This window comes from Mesocricetus auratus, unplaced genomic scaffold (genome assembly GCF_017639785.1).
Source record: "Mesocricetus auratus isolate SY011 unplaced genomic scaffold, BCM_Maur_2.0 Super-Scaffold_100676, whole genome shotgun sequence".
Taxonomy (NCBI): domain Eukaryota; kingdom Metazoa; phylum Chordata; class Mammalia; order Rodentia; family Cricetidae; genus Mesocricetus; species Mesocricetus auratus.
In genome coordinates this window covers 12,743,719-12,763,741 of record NW_024429266.1, presented here as the reverse complement: position 1 = coordinate 12,763,741, position 20,023 = coordinate 12,743,719, and the positions used below count along the sequence as shown (strand labels likewise).

General features: G+C 45.8%; 2 long non-coding RNA genes across 2 annotated transcripts; both read left to right on the top strand.

Annotated features, from left to right (window-relative positions):
- Positions 1–1,000: 1,000 nt before the first annotated feature.
- LOC121137127 lies at positions 1,001–3,757 on the top strand. Its single transcript, XR_005874357.1, has 2 exons — positions 1,001–1,157; positions 2,742–3,757. It is a non-coding gene; the product is annotated as an uncharacterized LOC121137127 (long non-coding RNA).
- A 7,630-nt stretch (positions 3,758–11,387) lies between these two features.
- Positions 11,388–19,761, top strand: LOC110342454. Its single transcript, XR_002384526.2, has 3 exons — positions 11,388–12,139; positions 19,087–19,310; positions 19,595–19,761. It is a non-coding gene; the product is annotated as an uncharacterized LOC110342454 (long non-coding RNA).
- Positions 19,762–20,023: the final 262 nt, after the last annotated feature.

The following is a 20,023-nucleotide window of genomic DNA, read 5'->3' as shown; positions in this document are numbered from 1 at the left end:
TATATACACATATGTGAGCCTCTCCTAGTGTAATCAGCCACCGCCAGAAGCCACAGAGTGACAATGACAAAAGATAACACTCATCACAGGTGGGCTGGCATGGGTTGTCAAACAGGAGGCCCAGCTGGGGGAGAGCTGTTGGTCAGATTTGCTCTGACTCAGAACATTCCTTTGAAACCTTGGAGTTGGTCTCAAAACGCTAAGAGGGCTTGTCACATAGAAGGACCTTTGCACTCAGTGACGGTGGTCCCTGACGGGTGGCGGGTATCCTCCAGAGAGTTGTGCTGATGAAAGCTTGTCTATCCTTGCGGTCCTGTTTGCCAAGTTTTGCCACACCCAGGCCATGTCTCTACTGCATGTAGAACCAGCAGTGATGTAGGAGCCAGTTTCTGTTTTGTTTTCCCTTCTACCATGTTCTGAGATCCTCTTGGGGCAGACAACCTTTAAAAAATTCGTGCAGGCAAACACTATAGCAATTAAGGATTGGAAGGAATTTTGAACTTATAACTTTTGAGACGTGGTGGCTGAGGTACAAAACAATGAGGTGTCTTGCTCAGGGGAAGCGTGGGCTGGTATCAGCTGGATCTACCAGTCTTGGGTTCTTGGTTTCCAGGGTGGTAATTCTGTCTCCACTCCTGCTGCCCCAGCCAGGAAAGACGAATGGGTAACCTGACGAAAACAGTCAAGCCAGGAGTCCACATGGAAACATCCAGAGTGAGTGCACCTGTGAATCTGGATTTCTGACAGGTGTGGCGGTTCACACTTCCAATCCAACACCTGGGGGGATGGATAAGGGAGAGTAAAGAGTTCTAGGGCCAGGCAGTGGTGAGGCATTTCTTTAGTCCCAGCACCCAGGAGGCAGAGGCAGGAGAATCTCTCTGAGTTCTAGACCAGCTTGATCTACAGAGTGAATTCCAGGACACGCTCCAAAGTCAGAGAAACTCTGAATCAAGGGGTGGGGTGGGGGAGGGGGGGAGTTCTAGGTTATTGTTGGCTATATAGTAAGTTTGAGGCCGACTTAGGCTACTTGAGACCGTCTCTCTCAAATTAAAAAAAAAAAAAAGAATTTGAATTCCTGGCTTTTTTCTTCAAAGATTTGAACACAAATTTCTGCAAGATAAATGACTGATGTAAACAGTGGCTTCTGCCCCTAACAGGTAATGTCTGCTCCTGCTCACCATCCCCACTCTCTGCTGCCTTCCAGATTGACAGTCAACTCTCATATTTGTGGTTAAACTTGCACGTCTATATTTCTGATAGCCAGAGTAAGAAGAAAATGATCGATTTCTTCTTATTGTGTCTGTTACACACGGGCTGTATTTCAAGAAGAAATGGGCATTTTAGAAAGCACGGTGCTGGGGCACAGAGGAATACACTTAGGACAGTGGTGTTAGTACATGTATCTGGCACCTGGAGGTGCTGACGGTGGCCACTGTCATTAAATACAGCACCATGATCTGAAGAGAGGATCTGGGCCCGCTTATTTATTTGTTTTTACTACGAGGCCTTTGATAGGTTTTAACAGTGGGTTTTCATAGCATGAGAGGAATAAGAGGAATGGAAGAAAGAAGAAATGGGGCATTTCTCTCGCCTCTTACTCTGGCTACTAAGACCTTGGATCAGTTTGTTTGTTTATTTATTAATTGTTTGTTTTTCGGGAGGGTTTCTCGGTGTAGTTATGCCCAGATCTCGGAGGGTCTCCCCTGCCCCACAATCCATCAAGGAGACCAAACCCTGTATGTAAAAGCAAAGAGCCTTTATTCAAGTTTGAATTTGGACTCTCATTTGGGGTGGGGCTTTTATCATGGCAGAGGTTGGGGTGGGGGGTTTCTAAGGTTCAGGACCCCTAATTGGCTGTCATTTGTCTAGGGGTGTCTTGGTGACAAGGGATGGTTGTATTCTGGGTTGAGGGACATCTTGTGATCCTATTTACAATGGTTGGAATGTTAGATGTTTTTCCCTTAGATGGTCTGTTTGTGGGCGGTTCCCGTTTGTGGTCTTTTCCTGGGGTCAGGTGTTGCCTTAGAGTCATGGAAGCAGTGTAACCAAGAGGTAGGTGTGTACCAAGCTGCGCTGGGCCCAGCAGTAACAGCCTTGGCTGTCCTGGAATACAGTAGAGGAGGCTGGCTGGCCTCAAACTCACAGAGATCCACCCGCATCTGCCTCCTGAGTGCTGCGGTTAAAGGCGTGTGCCCAGCTTGAGATCAGTTTACTTAGATTCTGGGTAAAACTGTAAAAGACAGTACAGTGAGAATTTTTAATTTCGATAGAATTGTCTAAAACTGCTCTGTTGTGGTTCAGCCAAAATCACAGAGACCGTGTCAGAAGGAAACGGACTATACTACTCTGAGAGCAAAGAGCACCTGAAGTGTCCAACTAACATGACTCCTTGAGTAAAAGATGCCTTGCTCTGCCTGCCGGAATCAGAATGGTGCTATTATGCACCTGTATTATTGGTTAAGCCCCCCACCCTTCACCCCCCTCTGCTTCTATGTATTCTTCAACTCCTCCAACTTACATCTCTCTGGAAAAGCCAGGAGGCTCTGTAAGGTTAAAAATAATTCAGCTGTATTGTATTGAATGTAATTGAAATGTCATGAGCCTCCCAGGGAGCAAGGGAACCCATTCTCTCCAGTTTCCATTGATGTAGTCAGTTTTGCCTTTCTGGGGTTGGCGAGACGGGAGCCTGAGCTGAGGCCTGCTGAGGAATGCTTCCTTGGCTTTGTTTTGCATGTCAACAGGCACAGCTATTTGTCACCACCTCAGAAGCTGTTTGACTACAGATGAGGAAGGCCACCTGCCCATGTGGGAGGGATGCTCGTGACCAGAACCTGCCTGAGCATTTAGCCTGACCTTGTGTGCCAGGCTGGCGTCTGATACAGGAAGTGCAATTTCCTGACTCACTCTCTAGAAGGGACACGCCCCATGGTCCTGACTGGGAAACTTTGGAGATGTGATGCTGGCCTTTGCCTGCTGACTGTGGACTTGAAGGTGGAGTCATTTAAGGAAGGATTAGCAGAGGATGGAGCTGTTGTCATTAGGATGCCACACGTGACAAACTCGACATGACCGCCCACCTCTTGGATGACTCATGGGCCTAAAGCATGATTAACTTGGAGGGTGGGCAAGCAGGTATTGGGTTCTTCTGTAGGGTGGAGCTGAATCCCTTCCTCCCCCTCTTAGCCCCCACGGCTCCTGTTCCAAAGATTTCAGGCACTTGTGGACCTGCGAAGTCTCTGTTGGCCCTTGTCATTGAATGGCTCAATGAAGCGGCACTTGTGCCTGAAAGCAAGGCTTTTCAGATTCTGGATGCTCTTTGGCTGCCTCAGTATTATCCAGGGGTCACGAAGCAGTTGAAACAGTGGCCAGCAAGGGGGACAGCTGGATTGGCTCAGCCTCCCTCTCCTGATGGGGCACATTCCTGGCACCATCACCAGGTCTGGCGTGTGGATTGGCGTGTGGGTGACGCTACACGAGGGTCTTTCTCCCACACCTCATGCATCACGTGTGATAGGGTAATGGCGGGTGGGGGGGTGTCCTGGTTGCCATTCCTTTGTAGGCCACATCAAAGCAACAGCTATTATCCCGCATGGTAAGTTAATGTCCATCCCAATGTAAGCATTGTTTTATCCCCTTTATATTATTACATGAAGCACTGGCTTATACATTATGTATGGGACATCAAACATCCTGTGTAATCTTATTTGAGTGTGAATAGAACCTATGTTTTAATAATAACCAGCATTTTTACTATGTGTATGGCATCACAGATGTGTCATTTTAAATTATGTATATAGCTTTTAAAGTATGTAGTGACTAAAATAATTACGGTTGCTTCATGTAGCCCATATTGGATATGCCAGCTAGGCAGATATGGACATTCAACTCACATAAAAAGGTCACCTTAACTCGCCTGTCAGAAAGCTTGGAAGTCTCAAGTAGAACTAGAATGATCATTGCCTGGAAAGGGCACCAGCCCCTGTCCCTTCCACAGGCGAGTGGCATTGTTCTGCCTCCATATGTAGTGGGTCTGAATTCTGTGTGAGCCTTTCCATCATCTAAGGCCCAGAAGGAGGATGTGGTCCAAGGAACCCCTAGGAAAAACCTCGCTGGGACAGCACATAAAAGTTTGCCTGCCTCTTCAAGACATTTCTGCTGTTTCCCCAGGGCCCACTGTACCCTCCTAGGATGAGGTCTCTCACGCTGGAGCCCCTCTGTAACTGTGCCCTATCTCCCTTTGGATGCTGGCAATCCAGGAAGGTGCAGGAGAAAGCTTGTTCCCCACATGCGGTCAGCTCTGTAGAGCTGGGTACCCAGGGGTGGGGCCAGTCGGGATCAGCAAAGGGGAACAGCAGCCTGAGAGTTTGAATGGGGTGCCCCTATGCTGCGTGTGGGGGTTGGGCACCTTTCGACCAGCATCTGGAGATGGCAGCCTGGGCCTGGACGGGAAACTTGTGCTGAGTCAACTAGGAAGTGGTAAGAGCTGCTGTTGTGCTTACACAGATCTCTGTCTACCCAGAACTGGATGTCCCTCCTGAAACAGGAGGGCTTCGGGTGAGTAGCCTCCTGGTCCCCAACTATGGGAAAGTAGCCTTGCGGTGACGGAGGGCTGAGCCCCAAGGACCATGTTTGCATGTCTCACACAGATTTGGCCGTTTTGAGCAGCTTTTCTAGCGACCAGCTGGATGTGAGTGCATGGCCTGGCAACCCCGTGTTTTTCTTAACCTCCCTTTCCTAGACCACCCCTAGGCCAGTAGGGGAGACACTGGGCCAAAGGGCCAAAGCAGCTGCCTAGGGAGGAGTCACCACATTTTCAGTGGACATCTTCCCTCTTGTAACTTTCCAGTTGTGGGGATTCCAACCGGCAGCTCTGACTCCTGGTGGTCATTTCCAAAACTGCACTCTGGAAGAACTGCCCACTCAATGTTTTTAGCTGTTTTAGTTTTCTGCTTCCCATTTCAATATAAGTAAGGTGCAACTTATACATTATCAGTCATTATGTTACTAAGTGAATCATTTATAAGTAATATTCTTGCAAATGCAATCAACAGAATACACGTTTGTATAAGATTCTGGAAAGATGTGCCAGAAACCCTGTGATGATCCCCAGGGAGCATTACTGTGTGAAGGAGAGAGATTTATTTTGCTTTATATCAGTACGTCTCTCTAAAATGCATTTTATTTTTCAGTTTTTTGAAATTTCATTTTAGATTTATTACTTCATGCATGTGGGTGTTTTGTCTTCATGTATGTATGTGCAACATGTGCATGCCTAGTGCCCATAAAAGTCAGACGAAGGCATCAGATCTCCTGAAACTGGAGTTACAAGATGATGGTGAGTAATTATGTTGGGAATTAACCCTGGTCCTCTGCAAGAGCAACCAGTACTCTTAACTGCTGAGCCATCTCTCCAGCCCCCATTTTTTAGTTGTTTTTTTTTTTTTTTGAGACAAAGTGTCTCTACATAGGTCTAGCTGTCCTAGAACTCACTATGTAGATCAGGCTGCACTCAAATTGACAGAGATCCACCTGCCTATGCTTCCTGAGTGTTGGGATAAAAGGTATGTACCAACACACCCTGCTAACATCTATTTGACACAAAGGCAATGTGTTCCTCCAGTAATTACAGTTCAGTGCTGAATCTGGACAGGCCCTAAGTATAGGGCTGTCCGACACTTCCAGGTCCCCAGATTGTGTGTTCAGGAGCGTCTGGAGTGTGTCTGGATTCACTCTGGTGTCTTTCACTAACAGCAGCAGGAAAGATCAGAGCTGAACAGGACAAAGCAGCTTTGGGACCACAGAGCCAAAACCAAGAAAATCTTCACTGTTGAATAGATCTCCATCACCCTTCGTGGATTTGTGGGCCCGCTAACACTTTGTAAGAATATGAACAGGCTGGGGATTTAGCTCAGTGGTAGAGAGCTTGCCTAACAAGGAAAAGACCCTTGGTTCTGGAGTGGGGGTGGGGTGGGGATATTTTTCGGAAAACAAAAGAATACGATCACAGGCAAGAAGCCTTCCCCCTGTTTCTGCCCCATGAACTAGAAACACTGTGTGGCTTGTGTGCTCACAGCCTAACGGCAGCGCATGCTCAGCGGTGGAGGCATTTGACGGGGCACATCAGTGCAGGCTGCAAGGGCCGGCTTTCGCCACAGTCCTGAGGCTGGCCCACAGCATGGCAGAGATGCTTTTTTTGCAGCAGCTCTTCAGGGAAAGAGAAGCCCTAGCATCCGGAGATGGGGTCCTCATACCGGAGCTGTACTGTTTCACAGCCCACTGCTCTAAGCTGCCCTATCTCAGGCTCCAGCCATCAGGCACCTGCCCTTCTCCCTCCTTTCCTGCAGCCTGGCTGCGTCTCCCAAGGTGACCAGGGACCTACCTCCCTTAGCCACTCCCTGCCCCACCCCCAAGGTGACCAGGAACCTCCCTTAGCCACTCCCTGCCCCACCCCCAAGGTGACCAGGAACCTCCCTTAGCCACTCCCTGCCCCACCCCCAAGGTGACCAGGAACCTCCCTTAGCCACTCCCCGCCCCACCCCCAAGTGACCAGAAACCTCCCTTAGCCACTCCCTGCCTCACCCCAAGTCCCTACTACCACTCAGAGCAGAACTTAAGCAGCCATCATGTGACCTTGAAGATGGAAGTCACATGCCAGAGAAGACAGAAGGCAGAGACCCAGATAACTTCAAAGAGCCAACTGAATAGCATCTAACTCCCGCTCTTTGTAGAGCGAAAAGAGTAATTCCTTGTATGTAAACGACTAGATTTTCTGTTGCAGGCAGCGGAACCTGATTATAATAGATAATGCGATAGCCAAGTGTTTTCCTGTTCCCATCTAAACTTGCAAAAGAGAAGAAATAACAAGACTTATGACTTCAGTCTCTGGTGGGGCCTCCCCTCTGGCAGAGCGCTATAAACACTGTAAAACTGGTCTGCCTGTGCTAGCTTTCTTACAGTTATTGAATTTGAAGGCTTTCCCAGGGTAGGAGTGGGGTAAAGCTGGACTCTCCTAAGAACATGGTGTCTCATAGCTGTTTAAACATGGGGACAGGATGAGGAGAGCTGATAAGGATTCAGAGCAGGGCGACAGGCTGCCCCGACTGCCTCTGTGAAATGCACATTTGAAGTCTGCAAAGCCCTGGCACGGAGCTCAGAGGAAGCCGGCCGCACCACGCTCTTGGTTCAGCTGTCTAAGCCAGCCTGGATGGCAGGAGGAGATGAAGTCAGAATCCCTAACTCACATCTTTCTTGATCTTGGAGCCATCCTTTAGAAGTAGCTTTGTTGGGGATATAACTGACAGACAACAAACTCAATACTGAAAGTAGATAATCTGACATGTTTTTCCTTATGTATAGGAAAAGTATTGCTACAGTGGATAACCATTGTTGTTCATAACCATTAGTCCTAAAAGCCTTCCTAAGCCCCTAGGAGCCCATCATCCTTCCATTGGCAACTAATAAGCGGACTGTCCTCTATGACTGTGAATTAGGTTGCATTTTCTTTTGTAATTTTTTTTGAGATTATAAGTACATCCTTTCCCCTTTTCTTTCCTCCCATCAAACCCTCCAATATCCCCTACCTTGCTCTTCTTCAAATTTATAGTCCTCTTTTTCTTTAATTGTATTACATACCGTGTGTGTGTGTGTGTGTGTGTGTGTGTGTGTGTGTGTTCCTAAATACAACCTGCTCAGTCTAATATGTACTTGTATGTTGTGTTTTCAGGGTCATTATAGTATCATACAGAATAGTTTGATGCCCTGAAATTCCATTATACTATGCTTAACTTGGTTTGTTTGTTTATAGGGTCTCACTATGTAGTCCTGCTGGCCTGAAGCTAACTGTGTAGACCCAGGTTGGTCTCAAAGTCACAGAGATCTACCTGCTTCAGTCTCTTGAGTGTTAGTATCCTGGCATTATGCTGACCCCACCCTCTGACAACCGGCAGGGTATGCACACCGGCATTCAGGCAGATACTTAGGTAGCTCAAAGGGCCCTGTGTTGCGTGGCTATGCCATGGCTATGAATGCCCGCGTAAGGGCTCTGTACACATGTGCAAGCTTCCCCTTGTAAGGGAGTACCTCCTCCTGTTCGTCCTTTCTCCCCCTTCTTCCTCCTCCTTCCCCCTTTCTCCCCTTCGTCCCCCACCCCTTCCATCTCTGTTCCCTGGTTAGCCAACACCTATCCCTCCAATAACTCCACATGGGTTTGTTGAGTCTGGTGGTTCGTGCTCCATCTTGAGTAACTGCAGCAAAAGAACAACACTGAGTGCTGGGGTTAACGGGTGTGCCACCATGCTAGGCCTGTGCTCACTTTTAGAGACAATCTTGACTGTTTTGTAAAGTAGCCGCTGTTTTACATTCCTGCCAACTGTGTGAGAGCCCAGCTCCTCTGCATTATTTTTGGTTGCCTGCTTGCTTTTTGAGGTACTGGATCAGCCCCAGGCCTTTTGTATGTTAAGTAAAGGCTCTGCCACTGAGCCTCGCCACCAGCCCGCCTCTCTGTTCTTTAACATTTGGGATAGCGGGACTTTACAGTTAGTTGTGTGATGTGATCTTGTTGCAGTCTGATTTTTATTATTTGCTACTTGAATATCTTCTTTGATGAAGTGTCTGGTGTATTGGCAAAAGGGTTTTGTTTAAAATCCTTACCCTGTTTTGTTTTGTTTTTCAAGACAAGGTTTCTCTGTAGCTTTGAAGGCTGTCCTGGAACTTAGTCTGTAGTCCAGGCTGGCCTTGAACTCAGAGATCCATCTTCCTCTGCCTCCCAAGTGCTGGGATTAAAGGCGTGTGCCACCACTGCCTGGCCTATAAAATCCTTAGCCTGTTTTTACATACAAATCCTTTCTCAGGTATTTTCTGCATAAAGATTTTCTCCTAGTTTATCTGTTATCTTCATTCTGTCAGCAGTGTCTTCTCCCCTTTCTGTTGTTTGTTGGTTTTAGTTGTTTTTGAGACAGATTCGTGCAATGGAACCCAAGCTGGTCTCAGCCTAGGACTTCTGTCTCAGTCTCCCTGATGTGGGATGTACTGCCATACATAGCTAGTTTAAAATTTGATAGTTTGCTGTATAATTTCTCTCTTTAAAAATATATATACACACGGCATGGGTATAACACACACACACACACACACACACACACACACACACACACACACGGCATGGGTGTACCACAGTGCATGTGGAGGTCAGCGAACAGCATTCTTTCCACCATGTGAATTCTTGCATCCCAGGTCAACAGGGGCTCCTTTACCAGCTAAGCCATCCTGTTGCCCCCTCCCTACCCTTTCTGGATGATGGTAAGGACTTCACACACACTAGGCAAGCCCTACACTGACATATGTCCAAGCCCTATTTCTCTATTCTATTCTTTTAACCAATCTTTTTCCAGGTACTGTTTTGATTCCTTTAGTTTTTTAAATAAATCTGGAAGTCAGGCAGTGATGTTCTTCAAGGCTGCTGTGGCTACTGTGTAAATTCCTTGCATTCTATTATAAACATAAAACTGCTTGTCAGTTTCTGTACAGAAACTGCCAGAATCCTGGGAATAGTGTCACAGGTCTCTAATTCCAGTACTTGGAAGGCAGACAGGAGAATTGAAAATTCAAGTGTGAATCCCATGGAGACCTTGCTTTAAAACAAAAAGAGCAAGGGGCTGGAGAGCTGGCTCAGTGATTAAGAACATCATCTGTTTTTCATTAGGACCCAGGTTCAATTTCCAGCATCCACATGGCAGCTCACACCTGTCTGAAACACCAAGATCTGACACCCACACACAGACATACATGCAGGCAAAATATCAATACAAATGAAATAAAAATGAATCCAAAACAAACAAACAAAGAGAGCAAACCAACCGACTGAAACAACCTTTTCATGAGACTTAGGGCCTCCAGTCATGGGCAGCTGACCTTGTTGCTTTGAACAAAGGGGCACATCATGGCACAAGTGCATGATGGGACAAAACCACTCTGTGGCCAGAAATAAAAAGAGGAAGATGAAGGGGCCAGGGGGGCTCCCAGTCCCCTTCAAGGGCAGTCTCAGTCTCTTAAAAACTTTTCACCAGGCCCTCACTTCTTAACGTTCCCATCATTCCACCAGTGCATGCTGGGAACCAGTCCTCCCCATACATGAGCCTTTGGGAGGGCGTCCAGGAGGCCTTGAGCAGAGTCTTCCTTCTCCCTTCTAAAGTGTTTTATGTATCCATTTTATGTCACTTATCAGATTGTTAGCTGCAGTGCCTTGTTTTGTTATTTTAGTGGCTATTTTAGGGCACGCAGTCTCAAACTTGGCTCATCACAGCCTGCCTTCAAATGATATCACACCTTGTATATTATAACCTCAGAGGGATGCACCCTCATTTCCCCTTAAGTTTGCTGCAGTTGTTGTCACATAACTATTTACACATTTGTTATAATTCTATATTGTCATTTTTTTCTAGGTGGAAAGATAATGACCTTTCCATACACATTTTGGAATAAGATGGTTTATATCTACAAAAAGCCTTGCTGGATTTTTTTTTAATGTTTATTTGTGTTTTTTAGAGAAGGATGGGTTTGAGACCAAGTCCCTGTATGTAGTTCAGGCTGGCCTCAACTTGCAATTCTCCAGTCTTGGCCTCTGAATGCTGGAGTTCGCGGGCTTCCACTGCCATGCTGGGCTCCGCTGTCTGCCTTGAAGCAACGCTCTCCCTGCGTCTTCTGCTCCAGAAACAATGAACTATTCTTTCAGACTTCTTCCTTTGTTCAGGTACCAGCCCTTTCCCCTCTTAGGTAGATTCCCATTCGTCTTTCTTCCTCCTTTATCCTTTCTTTTAAAACTTTAATTATGGAAAATTTGAGGCATGCACCAAGACGACTGGTACAATGCACTCCTCTGTACCTTCCAGCAATTAGGAACTTGTGAGACTGCATTTTTTCTGATGCTTCTACAAAGGAATTGTGTAGAGGAAAACACACAACCCTTTCCATGCTGGGTATGAGGACCACTGTCCCTTTGAGGCCATTTATTATCTATGTTAAGATTCATTCAACATGAAAATTTAAGAGACTCCAGGGATTTTCAGTAGTCACCACAAGCTTTCAAATTCTCTCTTCATGTTTTATGTATAGTCTTTAAGTGTAGCCTTCTGCTTTCACGCTGTGTTGTTTAGTCTTTGGTTGATCTGAGCATACTGCAATACTCATTGAGGTTTATGCCTTCTGTGTATAGTTCCTATATTACACACACATGCAGAAATGTATGTATGCATGTATGTATCTACCTATCTACATACTTACCATCTATATATCTACCTATCTGTCATCTATCACTATCTGTATTATCTACCTACTTGTCATCTATTTGTCTATCATTGTCTATCACCTATATCATCTCTATCATCCATATATCTATCATTCATCTATCATCATCTATCATCTATCTGTCTATTAATCACCTATGATCTATCATCTATCATATTCTTTGTCTCAACTGTGCTTAATGACCCAAAGCAAACTAGCCGAAGTCAGTGAACGGCAGCTGACAGATCATGGCTCCACCACTTACCAGCTGATGTAGTTGCTCAGCCTCAGATCCAGTGTCATCATCTATAAACTGAGCAATACCTACTTCCAGGTAGAGACACACAGATAGAGTGCACGATGGAGCCCAGTGCAAAGCAGTAACTCAGTAAGTGACAGCCTGAGGATTCTAGGTATGCAGATCTGCTACGATCTTCATACGATGGAGCCCAGTGCAAAGCAGTAACTCAGTAAGTGACAGCCTGAGGATTCTAGGTATGCAGATCTGCTATGAGGTGGAGGACAGCAGAGGGCCGCCGCCAGATGGATGGGTCACACATGCAGTAGGGAGACTGAAGCCACTTAAAGAGTCTGTGTCAGATTCAAAGCCAAGCTCATAAATGTTACTTCCTGGATGCTGAGGCTCCTGTAAACATACCCAAATCTAATTTCTGCTTATATCTTTATGATTCAATTCTATTTTATAACAGAGTCAGACATTCCCAGCAGCTCACTTCTAGGAGATTGGCAAAATTTATGGTTCAGGCATCGAGTCTCAGTCCAAGTGCTTACACCAAGATGAGCCTTTTGGACCAGCGCATCCCTGTCCGGGTGTTCTGTGGAGTTTATCCATAGACAGGTATGTTTTCAGGAAGCTAGAGCTGGGGTCCTGGGTTCAGATCCCCACTGCTTACAAAGAAGCCAAGTTCAGTGGAATGCTCCTATAGTCCCAGTGCTGGGAGCAGGTGGGGTGGAGATAGGCAGTCTCTTGAGCATGTTGGCCGGCCAGTCCAGGTGAACTCTCAAGTTCAGTGAGAACATCTGTCGAAAAAAATGAGGTGGGCCGGGCGTTGGTGGTGCACGCCTTTAATCCCAGCACTCGGGAGGCAGAGGCAGGCGGATCTCTGTGAGTTAGAGACCAGCCTGGACTACCAAGAGAGTTCCAGGACAGCCTCCAAAGCCACAGAGAAACCCTGTCTCGAAAAACCAAAAAAAAAAAAAAAATGAGGCGGAGAACAATAAAGACACTTGACAGTGACCTCTTGTTTTCACATGCACACCTAGGGAGTACACAAATGTGTACACATGCACATACCGCTTTGTAAAGCTTTCCAGAGAAGACTCCCCTTCCGCTCTCAGTGAGCACAGGTGAGTGAGAAAAGACCCATTTCGTTTGGAGGACCTCTGTGGGTGCCCCTGTCACTGTGACCTGCTGATGTGAGAGCCCTTCTTACTCTGAGCTCAGCCTGACATTATTTCATTAGGACCACCATAAACAAGCACAATTAAATAATGACAGACTACCCAGCAGAGGCTGCGGGGTACCTTTTCTCCTCTTTAAAAAGAAGACTGCGCCCTTAAGTCTTGTTCCTTCACTCGATGTCTGTAGCTAAAGCACTATTGCACCCTCACCGCTGCCAGTGGCACCTTCCTCATTCTGGATCCTCAGTAAATGACTATTTTGATGTGGGATGTATGAATAGGTATTAATTGATAGTCTCCTGTGTGGTCTAACTTTTTTGGCTGCTTCACCAGCTATTACAGAAGCCTGAGTCAGAATTACTGGCTTTCCTTATGTTTACAATCGAGTGGCAACGTGGCGGTTTTGAGTAAATGTTCGGTTATTATTTTCTCACGTATTTGGCTGTCCCTTTCTGTTCTTTGCTTTGGATATTACATTTAGGCTGACTCTTTTGACAAGGGTCTGGAGAGATGGCTCAGCAGTTAAGAGCACTTGCTGGTCTTCTAGAGGACCAGAGTTCAGTTTCCAGCACTCATATAATAGTTCACAACCATCTGTAACTCCAGCTCCAGGGGATCTGAACACCCCTTTGTGGACCATGAGGATACCTGCACTCATGTGCATGGATCTACACAAAATCACAGGTATGCAGATGCATACACAATTAAAATTTATAATTATGGGTCTCACTATATAGATCAAGCTGCCCTCAGACTCAGAATTCCTACCTCTGCTTTCTTTTTTTTTTTGGTTTTTTGAGACAGGGTTTCTTCTGTGGCTTTGGAGGCTGTCCTGGATCTAGCTCTTGTAGACCAGGCTGGCCTCGAACTCACAGAGATCCGCCTGCCTCTGCCTCCCGAGTGCTGGAATTATAGGCGTGCGCCACCACCGCCCGGCCCCTACCGCTGCTTTCTATGTACTGAGATTAAAGGAGTATGCCACCAGTCCTATAGATAAATGTGGTAAGGTTGAATAGGTTCCTGAAACATTGTCAATTTTTTAAACATTTTATTATCTAACATTATTAATTTTATTAATTAAAATTGTAATTAGTATTTTATGTGTATGTTTGCCTGCAGGTGAATCTGTGCACTTTGTACACAAAGTACATGTTGGGACAGTCCAAGTCATAACCCTGGTTCTGGGCCTGGGCAGCTGTAGGGTTGGTCTGCCAACATTGTTAATTTTTAAAAAAAATCTTTTCTTCCCTGTTTTTCAGATTAAATAAGTAATCTAGTAGTCTAAGTTCACCGTCTCTCCTCTTTTGCTGTTATAGTCATTGAATAATTTTTATTTTTCAAGTCTTTTTTCTGCATTTTATGTATATGAGTGCTTTGCCTGCCTGTACAAGCGTGTATCATGTGTGCATCTGGTGCCTGCAGGGCCAGAAGAGGCACCAGGTCCCCTGGAACTGAGTTACAGATGCTTATGAGCCACTGTGTGGGTGCTGGGAACTGACCCTCAGTCTTCTGCAAAATCAGCTAGTGATCTAAACTGAGGCATCTCTCCAGCCCAAACCTGCTTTTCTAAAGAAAAACAATTTAACTTCATGCTTTATCTTTCCTTTCTGTGTAAAACGGTCTCCCTTCCCCGCTGCCATTGATGAGCTATGGCTCAGTGACGGGTGACTTACCTTTTCATGGTTACAGTTATGTGCTCTCTGTCTTGCAGACTTGATCTCATGAATGCTGAGATTTTCTGACTCAATATAACTTGTTTGTACTTTTGTTTTATTTACCTGCCTGTTTTTATTTACACGGTGTATAAAAAATGAGCACACAAAGACATCCTTGCTATAGATTAATAAAACCAGAGCCTTTGGGTCTGAGAGGTAACTCGCAGATCTACAGTCGTGATGCACTTTTATGTGCCGGGCCATCTACTGAGTGAATGCAAAGGAACACTCAGTTCCTTCCTGCGAGGTTCTGTCTGCATTACCCATAATGACACAGTTTGTCTGGCATCCTCAAGTTTATCACTTTCCCGACATACTAGGGGATTAATTTTTGCTTTTGGCAGTGTTGCATGTCGCTCAGGCAGACCTGGAGCTCACTAGGCAGCCAAGGCTGGCCTTGAACTTCTGATCCTCTTGCCTCCACCTCCCAAGTGCTGAGGTCCTAGATGAGTGCTACCAGGCCGGCTCAAGGAAATCCTTTGCAACCTATAAAGCTGATGTCCATTAAGCTGAGGAGTAGGCCCACAAAGTGGTCGGCAAGGTGATTCAGCAGGCAAAGGTGCTAACCATAGAGCTTCCCCACTTGAGTTTGATTCCGCTAAACCCATGTGACAGGAGAGAGCAGTCTCCTTTAAGTGACCTTTGACCTTCACACCAGTGTGTGTGTGTGTGTATGTGTGTCTTACTCCGTCTGTCTCTGTCTCTCTGTCTCTCTGTCTCTCTCTTTTTCACACACACACACACACACACACACACACACACAGTTAAACTAATAGACTTCAGAGCAGCCTTCTGGTGAGTGCTGGCTTACAAGAACTGATTTTATAAGCTGCGTATTAAACATGGTCATTATCACATATTGCACCTGATAACTTACAGTGAGATAGATTATACTGAAAACAACAGCAGCGTGTCTTCAACACATCCCACTTAGCGAGTATTGGACAGAATTTACTCTCCCTCTTCCCTGGGGTTCTTAGAAGGTGGTATGTCTTTCTGGTAGAAAAACTTCACAGTCGTGTGACACTGCTTAGCTCTTCCCACTTCCACAGCCAGTGGTTCCTGTTGGAATTGGCCACAAAGGAGTATTTACACCACAGAAACCAGTGTGGCCACACAACAGCGCCCTGTATTCTTTGGTAGGGCCATTTAAACACTTGTCAGTCGTTACCATGAGAGACGGTCCCCATCGTCCGCACCCCCCCCCCCGTCCCGTCCCGTCCCCCCCACACCTGCAAAGCTTAATCCTCGTTCCTTAGTAGTGACTTGTTATAACCAATTAAGCAAGGTTTGTGTCTTGGTTATTATTACAAACTTGGTTAATCCAGTTGAATTATTACAAGAATGCATATGATTTCAGAAAAGAAAAATTGCTTACTACATAAAAACACTTGGAGAATTGCTGGGTACAATGGTTCATGCCTGTAATTCTAGCATTTAGGAGGCAGAGGCAGGAAGGTGATGAGTTCAAGGCCAACCTAGGCTACGTGGAAAGTCCCAGGCTGGACTTTCCCCAAAGGAAATCCCTTTTTTTTTTTTTTTTTTTTTTTTTGGGTTTTGGTTTTTCGAGACAGGGTTTCTCTGTGGCTTTGGAGGCTGTCCTGGAACTCACTTTGTAGACCAAGCTGGCCTCGAACTCACAGAGATCCGCCTGCCTCTGCCTCCCAAGTGCTGGGATTAAAGGCGTGCGCCACCAACGCCCGGCCAGGAAATCCCTTTTAATAACATGTAATAGCTGATTTTGGGTATGTTGTAGCGAGTCTATTAATACAGGAAATTGATATCTTGAAAGTCTTTTTCAGTTTCCTAATTTAAAATCTAAGAATCTTCATGAGAAGACCTCCTTTGCTCCATTTCTGAGGAGGGGTGTTGGGGTGGTGACCATCAAAGCATATTTCATTCCTGCTTGCACAAGTATTTCCTGTAAATTTTATAATCAGAGATAAAAAGGACTTTTCCCCAGGAAACAATGAGAAATAAATGCTAGGCACAAGTAAACCCATTCTCTTCACTCCTGGGCGTTCCCGTTCACTTTGGTTTCACTAATCTTGGGCTCAGCTGTTTCTGTCTGTGAAATTACCTGTTCTGCTAGGAGTTGGGGTCCTCACCCAGGTGCCGCTCAAGACTGACAGGCGTGTGCTTCAGCACCGGTCTTCACTGGTGGACCTGCATTCTGAGTCTGCCATACACTTGCCATGGCCTCTCCTGCTTCTCCTTTTGGGTTTTCTTTTGAGTTTACAGTCTTCAGTCAAGCTGGAGGGAAAAGCAGGCATCTATTGACAGTTGAACTGAATTGCTTCGACTGGGTTAATGTACTAGTCAACGGTGGCAGAATGGTGATGGGTCATCTAATTGCTACAGAGCAGAGGTGCACAGCCAGGGTTTTAGTAAACACCTTTGGTGGCTCATAGTCGACCCAGAGCTGACAAAGAGCAGCTGAGCTGCAGGCCTCCAATCAGAAGGGAAAGCTCTTACACAGGAGTGCAGTGTGTGCTCTTGCCTGGCCTGTCTGAGCTCAGCTGTGGGGCGGCTCTCTGCTCACAGCTCACTGCTATGGTGAGGCAGGTTTGCAAGACGCAGACTCTTGTCTCCATCTGTGGGAAGTAGAGCATGTTTATAGCTGTTCTATTTTTAACTTGGGGCTGCATGTGAGTTCGGGGTCTCCACAAAACAGACATGGTCCCTGTGGGGCCGTGGCTTAGCCTCTGGGTGGTCCCAGGCTTTCCCATAATACAAGGTTTTAGTTTAACGACTTCCCTGGAGAGTGAGGGCACTGACCCCAGGCCCTTAATCATCTCATAAATCTTGTTTACTTGTTAACAGCTGACAAAGATATTTTAAACCTAGAAATGAAATCTTCCCACTTTTAAATTTTTTATTTTTGGCATGACTGAGGATTTATCTCGGGCCTCATCCATGCAAAGCAACTGCTCTGTTATTGAGGTACACCTTCAGCTCTTGATCTTTATTTTTAAGATTAATTAATTTCATTTTTATGTATATGTGTCTTTTGTCTGAATTTATGTGTATATCATATGTATGCCTGGCTCCCAAGGAGGTCAGAAGAGGGTGTTGGACCCCCTGGAACTGAAGTTACCTATGGTTGTAAGCTGCCATGTGTGTCTTGGGAAGGAATCAAACCCAAAGGACTCAGGTCCTCTGAAAGAGTGACAAGAGCTCTTAACCACTTCCATCCCTCCTTAATGTTTTGTTTTGTTTTTCAAGACAGGGTTACTCTGTGTATCCCTGGCTGTCCCGGAACTCACTCTGTAAACCAGGCTAGCCTTGAAGAGATCTGCCTGCTTCTGCCTCCCAAGTGCTGAGGTGAAAGGCATACACCACTACTGTCTGACCAATTTTTTTGGGGGGGGTTCTCTTTATGCAGCCTAGGCTCTGTAGACCAGTGTGGACTGGAACTCACAGGGATCCTGCATCTGCCTCTCATGATGGATTAAAGACATGTGCCATTATATCAGGCTCCTTAATTATTTTTAAAGACTCATTTTACTGAAAGTTATTTAGTTAGCTTTTGTTTATAAATTTGATGTGGTAAGTAATAAAGAGGCTATTAGACAGACATCTGATTTATGTGATCAACATTGTGAGACATTTTCATTTGTTGAATATATAAAGATTTGCAAGCCACCTATACTGCCAATAATTGCCTTGCCTGTAACCTTCTGGATGTAGTGACATCACTGTCATTTCTGGACCCAGGACAATAATTGTCCAACTTTTTTGGGGGGGGTCAACACAGGATTTTTCTGTATTGTTTTGGAGACTGTCCTGGAACTAGCTCTGTAGACCAGGCTGGCCTCGAACTCAGAGATCTGCCTCTGCCTCCCGAGTGCTGGGATTTAAGGTGTGTGCCACCAATGCCTGGCAATTGTCCAACTTTTAAAATAGAATTTATTGGGGCTGGAAAGATGGGTCAGTGGTTAAGAGCACTGGCTGCTCTTCCAGAGGACCTGAGTTCAATTCCCAGCACTCATGTAGAGGAGACTCACAGCCATCTGTAACTCCACTTCCAGCAGATCTGGCATCCTCACACAGACAGGTATGCAGACAAAACATCAATGCACATAAAATAAAAATAAATAGAATTTGCTATAGGATTATAATTTAATTTTAGCTCTAAGATTAATTTGTAGACAGTAACCTCCCTCTATAAAAGTATGTGTACATGTGTGTGTGCCTGTGTGAAGTTATGTTCACCATGTATGTGCCATTGCCTGAGGGAGCCAGAGGAGGGCGTGGATTCTCTGCATCTGTAGTTACAGGTGGTGTGAGCCGCCTGATATGGATGCTGCAAACTGAACCTGGGTCCTCTGCAGGAGCAGGGAGCGTCCTTAACTGCTGAGCCATCTCTCCAGCCCCATCATTTAATAAAGTTTGCGAAGTAAAATGAGATGCAAGTTACTTATATTCTTTTCCCTTTGTGTAGCTGTTGTCACTTTTATTAAATTCTACTCTCAACTTTTATCATATGTTCATTGTGTTATTTAAAAATTGAAGCATGATACCCAAAGAAGTGTGATAGGGATTTTTTTTTCTCCTCACACCAAGTCATGAGCATTTTATTTATTTATTTATTTATTTACTTACTTACTTACTCATGAGCATTTTTCATGTCTTTGTAGCCCTACTTTTCAATATTTACTTCCTGCAGAATTTCTTTGGGGAAATCTTCATGCCTTTTGAACATGGTGCAGTTGACGAAACCGCAGGTGCAGTTTGCCCGGGACACAGCTACTGTGTGAGGTGAAGCAGAGCCATGAAGAGACTGAGACAAAGGCGGCCATCGTTTGTTAGGAGGGAGCGGCAGCATGTAAGCATGGGCTCGAGCACATGAAGAAGGAAAGAAAGCGTTAGAGGCCGGAATGTCTCAGCCAGGTGAGCAGATGAGCAGGCGGGCCCTTCACGTGACTTCCTTAGTAGCAGTAAATATATTGGAATTTGGGGGTGGTTTGCGTTGACCGTAAATTGGGTGTAATTGAGGCCTCTCTCATCCCTGGCATTGTATATGATTTGAAGCTCGGGGACTTAAGTAGAAGTAGAGCCGGACGTATGGGTTGGAGGTGAGGGGAAGAGGGAGGAGGCTCAGATCCCTGTGCCCTGCAGGTCAGGGAGGCCTGGCCAAGGCCCTCAGTTAACAGTGCCGTGCTTGTCTCTGCCAGGAAGCAGTCCCACTTCAGATGCACTGAAAAGATGGAAACAGAAAATGCAGCGCCTTGATTCGTGTGTCTGTCCGTCCGCCCGTCCGTCTGTCCGTCCATCTGCCTGTCTGTGTTTTGGTGTATATAGAGGCTCTAGGCCAACCTTTGGTGGTGTCCCTCAGGTGCTGTCTACCTTGTTTTTTTTTTTTTTTTTTTTTTTTTTTTGGTTTTTCGAGACAGGGTTTCTCTGTGGCTTTGGAGGCTGTCCTGGAACTCACTCTGTAGACCAGACTGGCCTCGAACTCACAGAGATCCGCCTGCTTCTGCCTCCTGAGTGCTGGGATTAAAGGCGTGCGCCACCAACACCCGGCTTCTACCTTGTTTTTTAACTCATGGTGTCTCATTGACCTGGAGCTCCCTGATTAAGCTAAACTTAGTGGCATCCAGTCC